Raw genomic sequence first — 17,649 nt, 5'->3', positions numbered from 1 at the left:
TGACATGTATTTGGTGCCTGCAGTTTTAGCAGTGTCTATAAGGTTTTTCCCTGGCAGATAGCACCACCACATACTGTAGTAATCACCATCTCATTGGCCTTCTGAAAGGTCAGCACAGCTCAGTCAAGGTCCCCTTCACAAATTAACATATCTTCTGTAACATCAAACACCGTTTAATGTTTCCTCAGAAATTGAAATATTCATGTGTAGTGATCTACAGCATCCTATTTTGGTCAGAATATTTGAAAATACAGCTAATTCAAGAACTCAGTTTTCTATATTATTCCTAATGTACTGACTTCTGGGCAAAAATACAGCACATATTTTGAAGATGTTAAATTTTTATATATATATTTGTCAGGCTGAATCAGCTGTATATAGAATATTCTGAGGTTGTGCATGCCTCTAAGCAGTTTCTTTCAATAAGTACTACATCATGTGTTAATATTATTTTCAGCTGATATATTTTTTATGTTTTAAGCATATACACTATTTATACAATTCTTATAAAATATTTGCTTTTTAAACTATAGAGAGAGAGTCCCATAGAAATTCTGGGACATTATATTAAAACATCACTCTATTTAGGTTTCCCATAATTACACATTTGAGCCGTTGCTATTAATATATTATCTGAAACGACAACCTATACCTGGGTGTTTATGTACTTCAGATGAAAGTTTTGTACTGTAGGACTTTATTATTCGAGCCACAAGGTGGCACTAATTCCCATTTAAAATTTCATTTTTCATAAAACATTTTAAAGTGGTTGTTATGTTCATGGTGCATACTGCACAATGATTAAATGTATGCAAACAGCTCACAATCTGTACAATCTGGATATATTAGCGTGATCTTAGCAGGACTGTAAAGATACATATTCTGGGACATGAATGAGCAACAAAGGTGATATATTCCCAAAGGTGTTTAAAATTCTGTATGGACTATTTCCAACTGTGATGGTAAGGAAGGTGTTTTACTGGGAAGTAATTGAACATCATTGTTTTTTCATATTGATCGGTAGATTCTAGTTATTTTTACTTTTTAATCATTCCACGTTAAAATATTTCACCATTCTAGTTTAGGTAAGGCACACAATCCATGACAAATCAAAGGATTGTGTATTATGATGAGAGAACTACGTTGTAACACAGCAAATCAAAGTGATATTGTTGAGCTGCTATACTGTAACACATGCTTTAAAGGTGTACTAGACAAAGGTGTGCACAGTGTCTACAGGTACCTGGTTGTAGAGAATATACAGTGCACTCAAGAGGTGACCACTTTTTTTTACCCCAAAGCCTCTTAATTATTTACTACTCAAGGGGCCTTGTATGTTTGTTAGAATGTTTCATTCTGTATTTTCTGTAACTCTTCATGATCCTAAGAGCAAAGTGAGTGGGATGGATATACTGGCAGACAAAATGCCAGATGTGAAAAAATGACTGTGTTAGTCATACTTCATAGTTGTTTTTCTTGTTTTAAAAGTGAATAATCATTAAGTGTCGTGAATCACTTCACTAATTATACAGTATTTTCATTTTAACTTGCAAATCACAAATTGCAGGGGATGATGTTCTTCTCCTGACACTAGACCATCCAAGCCCTGTTTACTTCTGAGCCCTGACATGTCCTCTGCGGGGAATCAAATTGAGGTGGCCATGTGATCATCAGAAGATTGTCACGTTTTCTTGGAGAGGCCTGCGTTTGTCAGCTCAGGCTGAGGTCCTGGCTGTCTAAGACTCTATCCAGCACTTTCAAGGTATTTATGCCAGCAGCCATATCACCATGCAATTCACAGCTGGCAACCCACTGAAGCTCAGCAGGTGTGAGCCTGGTCAGTACCTGGATGAGAGACCTCCTGGGAAAAACTAAGGTTGCTGCTGGAACAGGTGTAAGTGGGGCCAGTAGGGGGCGCTCACCCTATGGTGAGCGTGGGTCCTAATGCCCCAGGATAGTGATGGGGACACTATACTGTAAAAAGGCACCGTCCTTCGGATGAGACGTAAAACGGAAGTCCTGACCCTCAGTGGTCATTAAAAATCCCAGGGTGTTTCTTGAGAAGAGTAGGGGTGTTAACCCGGCATCCTGGCCAAATTTCCCATTGGCCCTTACCAATCATGGCCTCCTAATAACCCCCATCTCTGAACTGGCTCCATCACTCTGTTCTCCTCCCCACTGAGAGATGGTGTGTGGGGAGTGTTCTTGTGCATCATCCAGGTGGGGCTGCACACTGGTGGAGGGGATCCCCATTACTGAAAAAGCGCTTTGGGTGGAGTGTCCAGAAAAGCGCTATATAAATGTAAGCAATTATTATTGTTTTCACTGACCCAATGTGAGTTGGTCCTGCCCTGCAGATCGATGGATGCAGACTCCACACTGCCTGTGTGTACTGTAAATGTGGGCTTCTTCAGCCAGTCCCAGGGAGAAGTCCCATTCACCCTGCTGCCCAGGACTCCTCTCACCCAAGAGCAGTCTGCAGCCTTGTAGGGCTGGACTGAGTTCCTCCACATAGGTGGAGAAAGTTAGGGTTAGCCTAAGACACAAGGGGAAGAATAACCCCAGAACTTGATATACAGTAATCACCCATAAACTAAAAAAAACAGTTTTGGAAAGTGTTCTTTCTTTGTTACTGGAAGGTGTTTATTAAACTTCGCAATGTTGGTATGTAACTTTTATCCAACCAGGCCTAAATTCAAGCATGCAAAATCATCCGACACTGAATAGGTGTTTGCACAGACTACATCTGTAATCAGAGAGCTGCTGATCTGTGATGCCTCCTTTGATTCAAGTACCTTCAGCCTTTCAGATGAAGCTACAGGTTAGTAGGGTAGTGTCATTCCAATGCAGACTAGCAGGGAGAGTGCAGATATCGCCACTATGTAATTCCTGGATGGACAGTAGATGGCACCAATGCATAAAACAAATTTGGTCACAGCCAAGGGACTAATATGTAGTGCTGATTGTGGTCATAGGCTAAAACCTCTTACTACTACTAATAATAATTTATTGCTTTTATATGGCACTTTGCAGCCTTAAGGATCAGAAATGTGCTTTACATATTGGTGCTTTATTTACATATTTACATAGTGGTATCATCCACTACTGTGCAGCACTCTTATGGGTGTCTGGTGATATGCAGCCACCATTAAGACCACTATGTCATGCTTCAACTATTCATTCACTTTCCCAATTTGCACACTTAGCAAATCTAATTATTCTTTAATTAGTGCTACAAGTGCAGAAGGCAATCATAAACTCATGTGATTACAATACCGCGCAGTGGTTACAACTTTTTGTAAAAAACTCTTAAGGAGTTAAACTCTTAAGGAGGTAACTCGGGAACCATGAAACTGCAAAGCACAAGGACAGTTTTGTTTATTCTCCACAGAGGTGATTAAGCTACTGTACTGGTAAGAATGTCACCGCATGGGAAAAAAACATAAACTATGTAAATACTATAATTTCTTAAAGATTTTTTATTTTGTTTTCCCTTAGCTTTAGTCTCGTTCTTTTTAAATAGTCGTTCTGAAACTTCACTTCATTATTCTTCCTCCTCTGTGACTGACTGCAGTCAATCCCCTCGGTACAGAATTCAAGTCTTATTGCTTCTCACCTTCAGACTGTCTTCCATAGCTCTGCTTCTCATGCATTATTTCCACAGTGAGAAGAGATTTGTATTTCATAAAAGGCCAAAATGTTTTAAAATCCTCCATATCTTTTCAAACAATCATCTGTGCTCCCCAGCTGGCTGAAAAGAGACTAGCATAATCTATATTAATGATCTTTGCAACGATTTATCCTATTCATCATCACTACCAAAAAAATCTGTAGAGCAGAGTTTGTTTAGAATTGTAAAAAGGGTATTTTCAGAATCTAGACACTAAGAGAATCAGATCATTAAAACAGACCCCAAGTGCATTTGCAGTATCTTTCCACTGGGACTCCTGCAGGTTTCCCACTATTTGTTTTTTTCCCAAATAGGAAGAATTTTCATTTGATTGACAAAAGGCAGAGACTCTTAACCATTTCTGGAGAATGTACCCTAAAAAGTTGACAGTTTTTCCCCATTACAGTTAACAGTTTTCCTGTGAGAGGACAGAAGGGAGGAGAGTCAAGATCGCAGTTAAAATTGCACCCTCGTAAAGCCTTTATAAGCATAATCACCACAGTCCTGACTTTTAACAACTTGCAGTTATCTCATTAAAAAATCAGAGCTAACTTCTCTGACATTATTAACATATCCATCACATCACATCTGAAATTCAGTGCATCTAGCTTGTTAGAACCTGGACTTCTGAAGGACAAAACAACCTCAGTCTGCAGCCAGTGGAAGCACTCTGCTGACTGCTTGCTTTTTAACAATACTCAAATTACCATGGCAGAAACAGACTTTTGACTGTTTTTGGAGATTTCAGAAACCATTAGTAATCTTTTGTGTACCATAAACAAATAATTCACACAGAGTGATCGACTTCCACGCAGCACATATCAGCACACTCCCCAGCCTGTCGGCTCTCACTTGCATCCAACTGCTCATCACAAGCAGGAGCCACGTTGTCACCTCTCTGTGTTTTCCCTGCAGCACTCTAGTAGGGCTTACAGGCTCCTTTGCTAATTGGAAACCTGGAATTTTCTGAGCAGCACGTCTCTGCCAGCTCTACTATTTTGAGCAAGTCTTTAAATCTCCCAAAGATATTTTACATAAATATTCTTAAACTGAAAAATAGTGATCTGTCTTGATTACTAGGTGTTTATTTTAGTTGACAGGTGGTTGTTTTTTGAAGCATTTCTTCTTAAAATTAATGAATAATGTAACAGAAAAAGATGCACAAAAGATACATACATCAGATTATGTATTATGTATGAAAGATTATTTTAGAACTTTATACTAAAAGTTTAAAATATCAATTGCTTTTAAATGGTAGTGGAAATGTGGATATAAGATTAATATGTGGTCCCTTTATAGAAGAAGTGAATTTCATGCAATGCATATGTTTATAAAAATAGTTAAAAAAGTCATTTACTGCCACAATGTTAAAAATGCACTGCTTTACTCTGTGAATGGTTTAAAATTGGCATTTCAGTTTGATTGAAAGATGGAAATACACTCATATAGTATATGTGTATTAAATTTCACTTCGTTTGATCTGAGAACTGCACTTTTCTAAACAATAAGATAGATGTGCCTGACTGTTGCATGACATAAATGACATTTTGATTAATTTTACCTTATTTGAAAGCCAATCAAATGTTTATCAATTGTTTTACTGAGCAGGAACAGACATTTATTATTTTTTGTGTGGAAAGTAGGTCAAGTAGAAAAAATCACCAATGTTGCATGTCTAAGTATTTAAAGTCATGAGAAAACAATTATTATGAGTGTTATTACAATATATTATTTTGAGTGTTATTACAGAACAGTGTCTTTAAAAGTAAGTTTGGCTATTTTCTTTTATAAATGTAACATTTATTTTAATTACAAAAGATAATTCATATTCAAGTTTGATTTTCTAATAACACTTGCACATATTGGAATGTAATGTACTGTTTTTAGTTGTTAGCATGCTAATTCAACCAGATCTGCCTTTTGATTTGAAGAATAATTGCAGTTTTTTCTTCTAGTGTTTTGTAAGCTGTGATTGATTGGCCATGTATCTTGGTTGACCTACAGGATGAATGATCCTAATATTTTTGCTTGATTTGAAGTTATGCAGTACAATAGAACTGCCATCCGTTCGACAGGAAAACTTAAAGACTGCTGGGGAGTTCACAGCACTTTGAAGAAAAAAACTTTTATCATAAAAGGAATATGGTGCTGCAGTGGTTAGCATTGCTGCCTTGCAGTGCGAGGACTCTGGATTCAGTTCCAAAGGTGTTATCTTGTGGACTTTGTATGTTCTCTCCATGTTCATGTGGGTTTCCTTTGGGTGCTCCATTTTTCCTTCAAATATCCAAAGACATACTGGTAGGTTAATTGGCCTCTGGGAAAATTGGTCCTGGTGAGAGTGTGTGTCTCTATGTGCCTTCTGATTGACTGGCAGCCCATCCAGGGTGAGTCCTGACTTTCACCTGCTTATCAGGATAGGCTCCAGCTCCCCACAGCTCTGCATTGGCTAAAGTGGTTAGAAAATGGATGGATGGAATATACTGTTAGAAGCACCTTAAGAGCAATGAAGTGCATTGTTCTTCTACCATCATGATTTCACTATGCGAACACTGCAGTTTGATTACTATAATGGAACATTATAGCCAGTCTCATGTCTCTTGTCCATTTGCATTTGATCAGCAATATAATTTAATGACTTTCTATTTCAGGGCTATTCTTGTAACCTCAGCTCTGCACATTTCCAAGTTGAGACAGTATTGCTTATTTCCTTAACTCAAGAAACTGAACATTATGATGAACGGTATTTCTATTAGAAACCATTACCCAGTATAAAGTTCAGTTCTTCAGTATGGGCGCTTAGTAACATGAAGTGATTGTTATTTGGAGGTAAACTATATGGATTGCACGTCCACATACTTACAAATAACAAGGATGGTGATAAGTGAGCATCTCTGATTACCTGATTAATATGAAGTGAGACTCCATAATGAGTGAGTGGGTAATGGTAAACAGACTTGAACCCCTGAAGATGCAAGGGCCCTATCTGTGTACATTGTTCGTGCTGCTCCTGGTGAGCGTTCTTACCTGTATCGCTGAGAGCCTGTGTCAGTGGCAGGCTGGGAGCAGAGAGCGTGTCCACCGCAGTGTCTCATTTCCTTCAGAAACAGGGAGCAGTGAAGTGGCACCCAGAGGACAGAGACAGCACATATGAAACATTAGCTGATGAGCTTTAGCAAACAGCGATGTGTCCTGCTACAGAACACACCAATGGTTTATTTTGCACCAATATACTGTACATGTACAAAATCCAGACAGGGCTCTTCATTTACAGACATCAAAATATAATTTAAAGCTGTCAGTCATAGATGAGTTCAATTGTTTTGCTCTCATTTCAAATGAACCCTTTTTAGCAACAAATTTGAAAAATACATTAAATTCAGGTTAAAACAGGATAATTATGCTTACAGTTATTTTAATTCCTTTCATTGGAATTGTTCTTTGTTACATGAGTAATTTCTGAGGTTAAAGTTTAGTTTTACATCAAGAAAGCTTATAGTAAACAAAATAGTTTTATCTGAGAGAAAATATCAAGCTGTTAAGATGGAAGCTGGTACACCATTAAAACTGAGAATATTTCCATTAGAAATTATTTTCCCAGCAACAGAAAACCAGGAAATGTCAAATGACAGAGCTCTTAGAGGTACAGTTATTGACACAGCTTTTATATCTGATCTGGTATTAAAAAGACTGACCAAGTGATGGCCCAGACAAGCAGCCTTACCGCCTCTGGCAAAAGCATTTCTTCCAAGTGGACTTAGGATCCTATTTAATCAAGGAGACTCTGACATTTCACAGTTCATAGCAAGGTCAAAATATTCCTACCTTTATTATGTTTAATTATTTTGGAGAACCTGTGCTGCGTTAATTTATATTATTGAAGCTTCCAAGGAAATTCTATGGTAAAATGATGTCCAATTATAAGAAAACCATTCATTATGAAGCAGCTTTGTGAATTAAATTTGACATACCACATAAAAATTCATAAAGGTGTAACTGCTTTTGGAGGTTCATAATGAACATTGTAATGGATTTCAGACAGACTAACACAATGCTTTGAACCATCTTATTAATGTCACTCGGGTCTGTCCATGAGAGAGAGCTTGCGCCAAAGGAAGTGCTTAATTAGTATCAGTTATAATTTCTCCTCTATGACCAGACGTCTTTGTGTTTAAAGAAAATAAGACATATTTCCTCCATCAGCCATTGGATAATTCCCAGCTGATCTCATTACTCTACTTGATTAGGACTAAGAAACAGTTGAAATTAAGTTTTCAAAAGCTGAAATCTTGGATTGTTAATGTTTGCAAGTGCAGTACATTCAAACATGGATTCATTAACACAGCAGGTGTATAAGACAATTTCTCTGAGGAAAACAATTACTGATTAGGCATCACATATCTAAATCAAAAGATGCTTTTGAGTAAACAAAGATATCCGTCTGAATGTCAACAATAATGGAACTGGATAATGGTTGATAAAAATACAATATTTTATTTTTCTTCTGTAAGGTCTTTTCATATTTTAAGAACGCTGAAAAAAGAAAGATATCTTGGTAGTTTATTTTTCTCATTATCAGCGGCAACATTTCTCCCACAAGGTATCTGTGTAAATGGAGGTCTGTGTGTATCTTTCCAAGAAGATCCCAAATGCTTGTATCCCTCAGGCTGGTCAGGAGGACACAGCAAGGAAGGTAATTATTTTCAGCTTTTTAGGATCCTACCAAAGGGACGTTTATTGAAACACATTTTATGCACATGTACAGTATATGTGATTCCTCACAGCTCTTTCTCTGTTCTAGCCAAACACTTGCCTATTTGTTTTCCTGTGAATCAGCAATTTGTAGTCCTGGTGAAACTGATGTACTGAGAAAGAGGGGCTCAATATTGAACAAAGAGTTTTGGTTTGGTGTTTTTTTAGACATTTCTTCCTAGCCAATGATTTATAGTATATCATACAGAATAGCCAAAAAATAGAAATTACCTTGTATTGTTTAACAATGGTAGCCAGAGACAAGTTGTATCTTTTTCCTCTTTGTTTGATTAATTGCTATCATCCCTGTGTACAGTATATTGTACATGAACTGTATGTACACACAAGTATCAGATACAGTTAGCCAAATGTACTGAAGGAAACGGGCACACACAAGCGAGAGCATGCAGGATCTGTTCTAATGGATAATCATGATGCAAATCAGATGGTACCATGCCGGCACCGAGGGGCAAATGTCATGATGTGACTCGACAACCTAGGTGTGGTTTAGATGCACCTGAACCCATACAGGATGATGAGGGTAATATAGCTCTGATATTACAGCACTCTGGCTGGTACACAGCCTCTGTTGTCTATGACTTTCCTGTGGAAGTTCCTCTGTAGTCTGTCTGGCCTCTGTGTCAATTTTCAAAGGTGCCGCCTTGCTGATGCAGTCCATTCCACAAGTACATGCCAGCATGTCTATTTTTCGTTTAATGGCACATGGTAGCAACTCTTTGTTTACAGAGATAAGCTGGTCATTGTCACACAAGCGATTAATTGTTAATGTGTCCTGGAAATTTTTTACATTAGGAAAACACTAAATACCACATGCTTTGGTGGACACAGGTGATGTCAGTGTACTGGCCGTGTCCACAGTAGGTATTCCTTGTAATTCCTTTCATACAGTATGTGTGCTAAATTCCATGTTTTACATGATGCATAGTTTCATAAAACATGCTTAAATAGACAACCTTTGCAAACACTGTGAGTTTGTGTGAGAATCATTCATTGGCTGTCCCTCATGGTTGAGGATGATTGAACCCAAAGGTGATTGATGAGGCCAATAAGAGAAACACTGCTTTTTACTTGAAATGAGGTTGATGTAATCTAAGTATAATTAAAATAAAGTTAGAAGAGGAGAAATCATTAGTGGAGTAAATAGTGGAATAAATAGTTTGTTCATAACATCTGTACATCTGAGACTTTTGCACCACAATGTGACAGAAATTGTATACATGTTTATATACACACAATTATAAGGAAATAACATTAGGAAGAAATGAAGAAAAAGAAATAAAACTAAAATCACATTATTCAGCTTTGCTCAATCTTCTATTCACAGGAGACCTATGCAAATCCCTTTTTCGTTCTTAGATATTTTTATTGGAACTGTGTGACAGCAGGTCATATGATTAAGTCTTACCTGGTGCTTCATTACATTTCAAGCAACTCGCTCCAAATTTCTAGGCTTTCGATTTGAATAATGTGTCTTCATTAATGATAAGATACTGACACCATAATCCACTTGCTTGAAGCAAAATGTGTTTATTTATTCAGTGAAACATGCTAGTTAAATAGAAATTAAATTACAGCTCAGTCTTTTCAAGGGCATACTTTTTCATACATATATCTTCGTGTGGTACTCCTTTTCACTCAGTCTGCTATCCATGGGTGTCCTTACTCTGAACAGTACAAACAGTACAATGTGTACAGTAACCTGCAGTTACCACCCAGAGAACAAAGATCCCAGCCTAACTCATGGACATACTTTCCCATCAAAAATATTTCAGGGTTCAAACTGGTGATGGAAAACTTTAGGTTTGTAGGATGCATGCAGCCCTCAGAGAAAACAAGTTATAGAGTTTGTAGAAATAGTCACCTACTGTACTTAAAAAACATAATAATTTAAAAAATCAATTAATCTCTGTTAGAAAACGTTGGTAATGGAACCTCCTACTCATCCTTTCAGAAGGGGAGTGCCAAGAGTGCTCTTGTTCTTATACATTCACGTGCCATTGATTCTTTTATAAATAATTATATTTACATCAATAAATAATAAAATAGCTATAAATAAAACTTATATAAATAAGTAATAAAAAAATATTTTTTTAAAGATATCTAAAATTGATAAATGGATGTGCACCTCTCACCATTTAGTGTTATTCCTGCCTTTGCTGACACTGCAAGCAGCCCCAAGTGTGCAGTTGATAACTGGCTAAGGGAGGGAACTGCTTTTATGTGAGAAATCCAAACTGTGATCTCTTAAACATCAGCAGTTCAAAACCTCTGACAATCAAAACATTCTCTCAAAAAAAATAGGCATTTAAATGATGAAGTGAAAGTTGTGGAAAAAATCACATATCACCCTAAACAAAATGCAAGAAGTTTGATATCTCCAGGTGGTTTTGTTAAGATGCTGTTGAAGTTCCAAAAAATTAAAATTGAGCAAATTTTGCACTTAGAACTGGAGCTCTTAGAGCCTGTGGTGCATTTCAAAATCCTTAATGCCCATCCACTGAAACACTGAAAAATCCATGTCACTGGTTCCAAAACCTCGGGCCAAAACACTGGAAATCCTGAAATCTGACAAAATGAGACCCATTTTTCATTATGCAGTTCGGAGTAGTTTTGACCTTTTCCTGACAAAAAGCCTGCCAAAACCTTCCTGTGGCTTTACAATGTTTGACTTTACCGTTTAGTTTGAAAAATGTACTCAGCAGCACAGACTGCAAGCTTTGCTGTGACAACAATAGGCTAACCCTATTACATAAACATTTTTTTTCTCTGCCAAAGAGCTTTCATTGGGTAAAATGTTGTAGAGAATTACAGAATAGTCAAGCATGGTTTTTAACTTAATTTCTTAGTGGCATATTAGGCTGTTATTGCACATGCAGTTAAAAATCCCTTTGTGCGTCAAATATGACCAGTTTTCTGTAGGTTGCCGACTCTCTCCTACAGTGTGTGGTGCTCAACAGAAGACAGTAAATATGCAAAACCATGAATCAGTGAAAATTCCCCTATTGCACATCTGCGCTCCTTGTAATAAAGGCTGCAGTGTGTTTTTTTTTTAAATAATTTGTAATATAATACTGGGGTTGTCAAAGCACTCTGGTATGCCAAGACCTTTTCCAGGGTGATATTAACAGGTCTAATCTGAAGTTAGTAAATTCCTTCTCAAAGTGTTTTATCATTGGAAGGAAAAAAAACGCAGACCTTATGATGCTTGCAACTTGAAATAAACTTCAACATGAAGTTTCAACATCTTGAAATTAATTTACAAAAAGCATTGTGGTTTTGTTTTGTGCAGCCAGGTTTTAAGTATATAATTTAAGTTTATACTTAAGTATATAAGTTTACTTATGTATACATATGTATACTTACAGTATATATATTTTAAGTGTATACCGCAAAGAAGACACCACAGCTCTCTACTGATATTTTGTGTATTCATCTTTAAAATGCTGACTGCAGTGATTGTTGTCCACTTGTCATGTGTATGTGTGTTCTGAATGCGCAGTAGCACTACATTAAACACAGAAAGAATGGCATTTTTATGCTATAGTCAACATTGTGTTAAGTACTGTTCAGTACTTTTTGGTCACTAGACGGTGCATCTGATTTTCAAAAAAATATTATGCTATCTTCTGGATGTACGTGTTGCTGATTTGAATCTATGGTGAGCTCTAAGAAGAAAAGACAGGAGCTTCAACAGTATTTCAGATATTGAAATTATTGGAAGAACCCCCTAGACAACAAACCAGTGATGAGGATGACTTACCTCATGCTAGACTCTCCTGCTACTGTCCTGGAATGCCACTGTGCACCACAAGTAGCTTTTAAAAGCTTCCAAAGTGGTCTTTTGATAATAACTTTCTATGAGTTATAGTAAGCAGTAGCTTTCCAGCACGAAAGGAAGAGATGGCTAATACATTGTTAATGCATGACTCTGGTTTAGGAGACCAAATGGTCTAAAGTGTGTTACCACTCCAGAAGACACCAACTGTATAATAAGTCTGTTAGAGATTAGAGATTTTCCTCTCTTCAAATTAAACGTAGTGTGGTTACCAAACGTTTTTGCTCTTGACAAGTACTGTAGTAGCTCAACATAAGGGGTCTACTATTATGTTGCTATGTTAGGCAAGCTAGCAGTGTACTGTGGGAATTGACATATCCTTCACTTTGAGAATGATGGCTCATGAGATATGGTTTGACCATTCTGCAGAATGTACCCAACTTTAATTAAATGTAATCCATAAAATACTTGCAAGTTTATTATCACCTGTAAGCCGTTCAAATATTCCCTGGTATTAAGACTGCAGGCTGGTCTGCTGATGGCAAAGCACAGAGGTAAGATATTTAGTCCTTCACTATCTAAACTATTTTTGCAGTCTAGCAACTACGCAGTCTCTCCCTGCTGGAACCTAGACAGAGACCCAGCCCTGTCCATCTGACTGCTGTTATATCCTAAGTGCTGATCCTGTGGAATGTTCCATCATGCAAAGGGACAGTCAAATAAACCCCTCTTCTGCCTGTGGAATTTCATCCACAGGAGGCAAATCAGTCAATTAAAGCAGGTGTGTCCAATTTAAATCTATCAGGAGGAGGCTTCAATCAAGCCTCAGTTTACACCATCCTACTTGCATTAGGAGGACATACCATACTGTAAGTAGTAAAAGAGTCTTGTTTTATCAATAGCAGTGACAATAGCAGTGCTTTCTTTACCAAGTTTGTCAGTCAGACCTTACTAAATTTTAAATATGTAATTGACAGGCATGTAATATTCAAAATTCATGATCGTCAGATGCATTGTAACCTGTACAGAGTAAAAGGTTGAAAAAGAACACCTGACTATTTAATTATTTAAAAAAGGGAGTTCAGCCAAGAACGGTTCTATTGTACCTTCCAGATGTACAGGTATTCATACTTATCATGAAATTGAAAAAAAAAACACATTGAATGAGTTACAGGTTGGAGAATATGCCTTGGTTAAAACTATGTTCAAATGTATTACTGTAATCATTATAGTATTATGCAGAACAAAGTCATCACTGTCATGAATGGATTTAAAAAAACACAAAGTCCACAGTTATTCAGATTTCTAATTATTTTAATTAAAAGCAATTCAACAAAAACAAATCTACATTAACATTCAGCTGTTTAGAAGTGCAATTGAAACCTCCAGAACCACACAGAGGCCTCTGAAAGTTTCCTGTTTCCCTAGGCAATAAAAGTAAGTAGCACAGAAGTCATTCATCTTGATCAGAAGCTTGTTTGAATACTGTAGGCAAATGGTCATTGTTTACAAGTTGGGGACTGGCTACATACAGTATATGCCTACTAGTTTCTACTGTTAAGGTTATTAAAGCTTTTATTAAGATCTTCAGAAATGTAAAACAACCCTGCCAGGAAGAGCACAACTATATCTTAAGACCACAGGCTGTGAGACAAGTGGTTTGGGAGACTTTGATCCAATTGAACATTTTTGGTTGAAACTCAAGAAGGCAGCTCACAAATGGAAATCAAAGGGCCTGAAGAAAGAGCAGTGCTGCCTGGAGGAATGATTAGAGATCCCTCCTGTGCCAGAACCTTACAGTGCACTACAGGAGGAGTCTTTGTCAATCGGTATAAATTGTTGTATAGCATCCTTCACAATAAGTTGTCGCAGAGTGTCATGTCAGTGTAATTCATGCCAGAGGAAGATTTACAAAATATTAATGAGTACAGTAAATGTGTGAATAAATGCGACCCTCATGCTTTCTGGAATCAGCAGGACACATTATCCAATTTGTAAATCTTGGTGTAAAGATCTTTTTTTATTCCTATTTTATCTGGTTTATTTATAAATCTTGAGGGCATAGTGTATTTTTCGTTTTTACATCGGTTATATGAAGAAGTGCAGAAGACTAATAAAAGATGAAGTGTCTCAGATAACCATGGGAAAACCTGAGGACAATGAAAGGAAAATGACTGTTGTCTTAATTTAATATTTCATTACGTTGTTCATCAAGGAAAAAAAACCAACAACATACTCAGGCTAAGTTCCATAATAAATAAAATCAGTGTAGAAGAGGTGGAAATATTAAAGGTAATATAGAAAATAACTTTGCAGGGCCTGAGGGTTGTCTACCAGTTGTACAAAGACTAGAACTAATCTGGAGGATCATTTGAAGAGCAATGGGATTCCCAGGTATTGTAAAATTAAACAATGAATAAATAAAATGGTCAGCACAGAGTTTAAGGCAATTATTCATGGAAAAGACTGTTGACATCTAATTTGCATCTTATATTCTGTGAGGGGACAATAAAAATAGTTTTAGGATTTACAGTATAGCAAAAAGGATATAATTTAAATCAAAGTACATGATGTTAAAGTTATAGAATATACCAGTAACACCATATTTAGAATCTTGTGTGCAATATTGATCACCACACTACAAAATAAACATTGCTGCGTGGGAATCAGTCAAGTAACCGCATACAGTGCAGGCTAAAAGTAATGTCCTAAACTGACATTAGTTCTACTAGAAATAGATAATTTTAGCCTTGAACAGAGAATGCTATGAGGGTTTCTGATTCAGACAGCCAAAACTCTTTAAAATCATTACTACTTTACTCAAAGTGTGTGTCTGGAACACATGTTGTTGAAGACGGTAGATTGTATTAATGCTTGTAATGTAGTATGTTTAATGTAGCAAGCCATTCTCATTCTTCTTATTTTACTTTTATCCCTGTTTCTGTCTGCTAACTCTGCACTGCGTCCACCTTTCTGAACAGTGTGCCAATTACTACTCCTTTCGGGAAATGCATAAGATCAATTATTTTGCAAATGCTGAAATGCCAAGAGGCTTTGACAGTTTAAGATGAGTTTTGGTAACAGACCACGTCCAACAGTGGCCCCGGGTAGTGTTTTCACTGATATATAAAGCTTTGAAAATCAAAACTTTGTTATGGAAATAAGTCAACTTTCTGACGACTTATCTTTTGAGTCTTGCACGTCCTGCCCCTTGAGCAGGGCAGAAGAGAAGAAAAATAGTTCTGCTTAAAAGGATCCTACTGCAGAAGTACAGAACTTCTTTTTGTTCTGTAATTTCAGATAAAAAAATTGTTCCCCCCAAAACACCCTGATTTCTTTAAATAAATTGCTTAGATCAATTAGCTACTAGCAACTAATGAGCTAGATGGGCCAGAAAGCTGCCTCTCATTTGTAACCTCCCTCCTGTTCTTGGGTACATGTAAGTACAATGATCTAATACAGTTCTGCCTTAGAGAATGGCATCAGCACAATCAAAAAATCAAAAGAAATGCAGATACTAAATGTTTATAGATTTTGTATCTATACAAATCTATATCTAGTAAATCTCTCAAAATCTAACTTAAAAACACTAGTTTGGCTATGAGTGAACTAACTTCTGTACCAAGCTATTTTCTTTGATGTACATTCTATATTTGACTAACTAGAGTATGTATGAGTCACTTTATATGTGCATGTTATTTCCATTATTATCAGCAAATGACATTTCATTTATATAGTATATTTTATTTGCACACATGTACTTTGTTTTCTTTAAAAAATTACACAGACATACTGGAGCCGGTATTCCCATAACTGAGACATTTCTGGCTTCTTTGTCTTATGGATATTTTTATTACAACATGGAGACTTTCATAATTTAATACACACATTACCATAAGGTAATGTTTGAAGAGTGTTTTAAACAGTGATTTCCAGATCTTTCCTGTGATTTTGGAAAGAGTGCTTTAAAAAAATAAGCATGTTGAATTACTGTTTTATTACGTGATACATTGTACAAGGTGTTTCCAATTTAATGTAAGTTTTAACAGACCTTTTGGTCAAACACATGTTAAATGACTCACATTCTTAAACAAGAAAACAAGAGAGTGTGTGGTAGATGGACTTTTAAATACTGGCATAAACATTCTTCCCTGAAACAATCTAATCCCAAACTTCTCACACCTGTCAGAGTCAGAATTGCTTCCAATGTTACTGGGGTGTGAGGCAGGAAAACCAAATAGAGCTGCAGTCTAGTATGTGATCTACTGTCTCAAATAGTAACCCTCTAATAATAAAACATTTTTTTTTAAATGTCTACTTATTACTTATTACTGTATGTGTAATAAATCTGTCGTGACAATAGAGCTCATTGAATTTGAACTTGATTAATGTGAACTTTTACAAAAAAATTATCTTTATTTCCCTCCCCTTCAGAAGTGCAACAGGCTGGGCATTTCATAGTACTGGGAATCAGTTGTTCAGCAATCCCTTGTGGTAGAGAATAATTTTCTTCAGGATCATCTTATTGTTGCATCTGGAGCTGGCTGATGGGGGCCAGTTTGTGGCAGAGTCAGTAGCTATGCAGATGTATTCCTCAGTAGAATGGAATTCCGGGATCTTGGGTTTTAATCCATCACTGGTTAACTACAAACTGCATCTGTCATCCCTGCTCTTTAATTTCCCATTATCTTTCTGTGGTTCCAAGTCCTTCATTTTGAGGACATCCAGGCCAAGTCTTTCATGAGTTGGTGTCAATGGTGCATTTTATCTGCTCATCTCTTGATTTTATGTCAAGAGACTAAGGCTTGACTTAGTCTGGCTTATCGTGAAATCCAATGCTCGCTGTGCTTCTGAGAGCACACTATGAGCTTATTGGAGTTTGGAAGTCCCTGTTTGTGTGCTCTGCTCTGCGATGGACTGAGATCCTGTCCAGAGTATTGTCCAGCCTTGCAATCTGTATCTCCACAATAGGCTCTGGGTGGCTGCGACACTTACAAGGTATAAGTGACCTTCTGATAATGGAACAATACATTGTTTTCCTTTAATTGTTGTTCACTGTCTACACTGAAGCAGAGAAGTGTACAGCAATATGATTAAAATCAATTTCATGCCTCCTTTTCCAGTGCTCAGCAGTTGACCCCACATCTCCCTCTTACTGTTTCTGCCTCTCTTCTAATTGCACTCCTGCTCTCCACCCTCTTGAGTTATCCGGCATCCAGCTGTGTGCCAAACACACTAACTACCCATCTGAGCTCATCAGAGGCAGATCACGCAAACGGTGCTAATGAACATGTCCTTAAATCTCACCTGGACTTTGAACTTTGCATTCATTTATACCAATTAGTTTTTGTGAGCCAACTGTAATACTTCAGTGTGAGTTGTGTACAATGCAATCTTTTTTCAGTGAAACATACTGTACTGTATCTCTATGAAC

This window comes from Atractosteus spatula, chromosome 13 (assembly GCF_055471065.1).
Source record: "Atractosteus spatula isolate fAtrSpa1 chromosome 13, fAtrSpa1.hap1, whole genome shotgun sequence".
In the NCBI taxonomy this organism is placed as follows: domain Eukaryota; kingdom Metazoa; phylum Chordata; class Actinopteri; order Semionotiformes; family Lepisosteidae; genus Atractosteus; species Atractosteus spatula.
Note: the sequence above shows the minus strand (reverse complement) of the source record.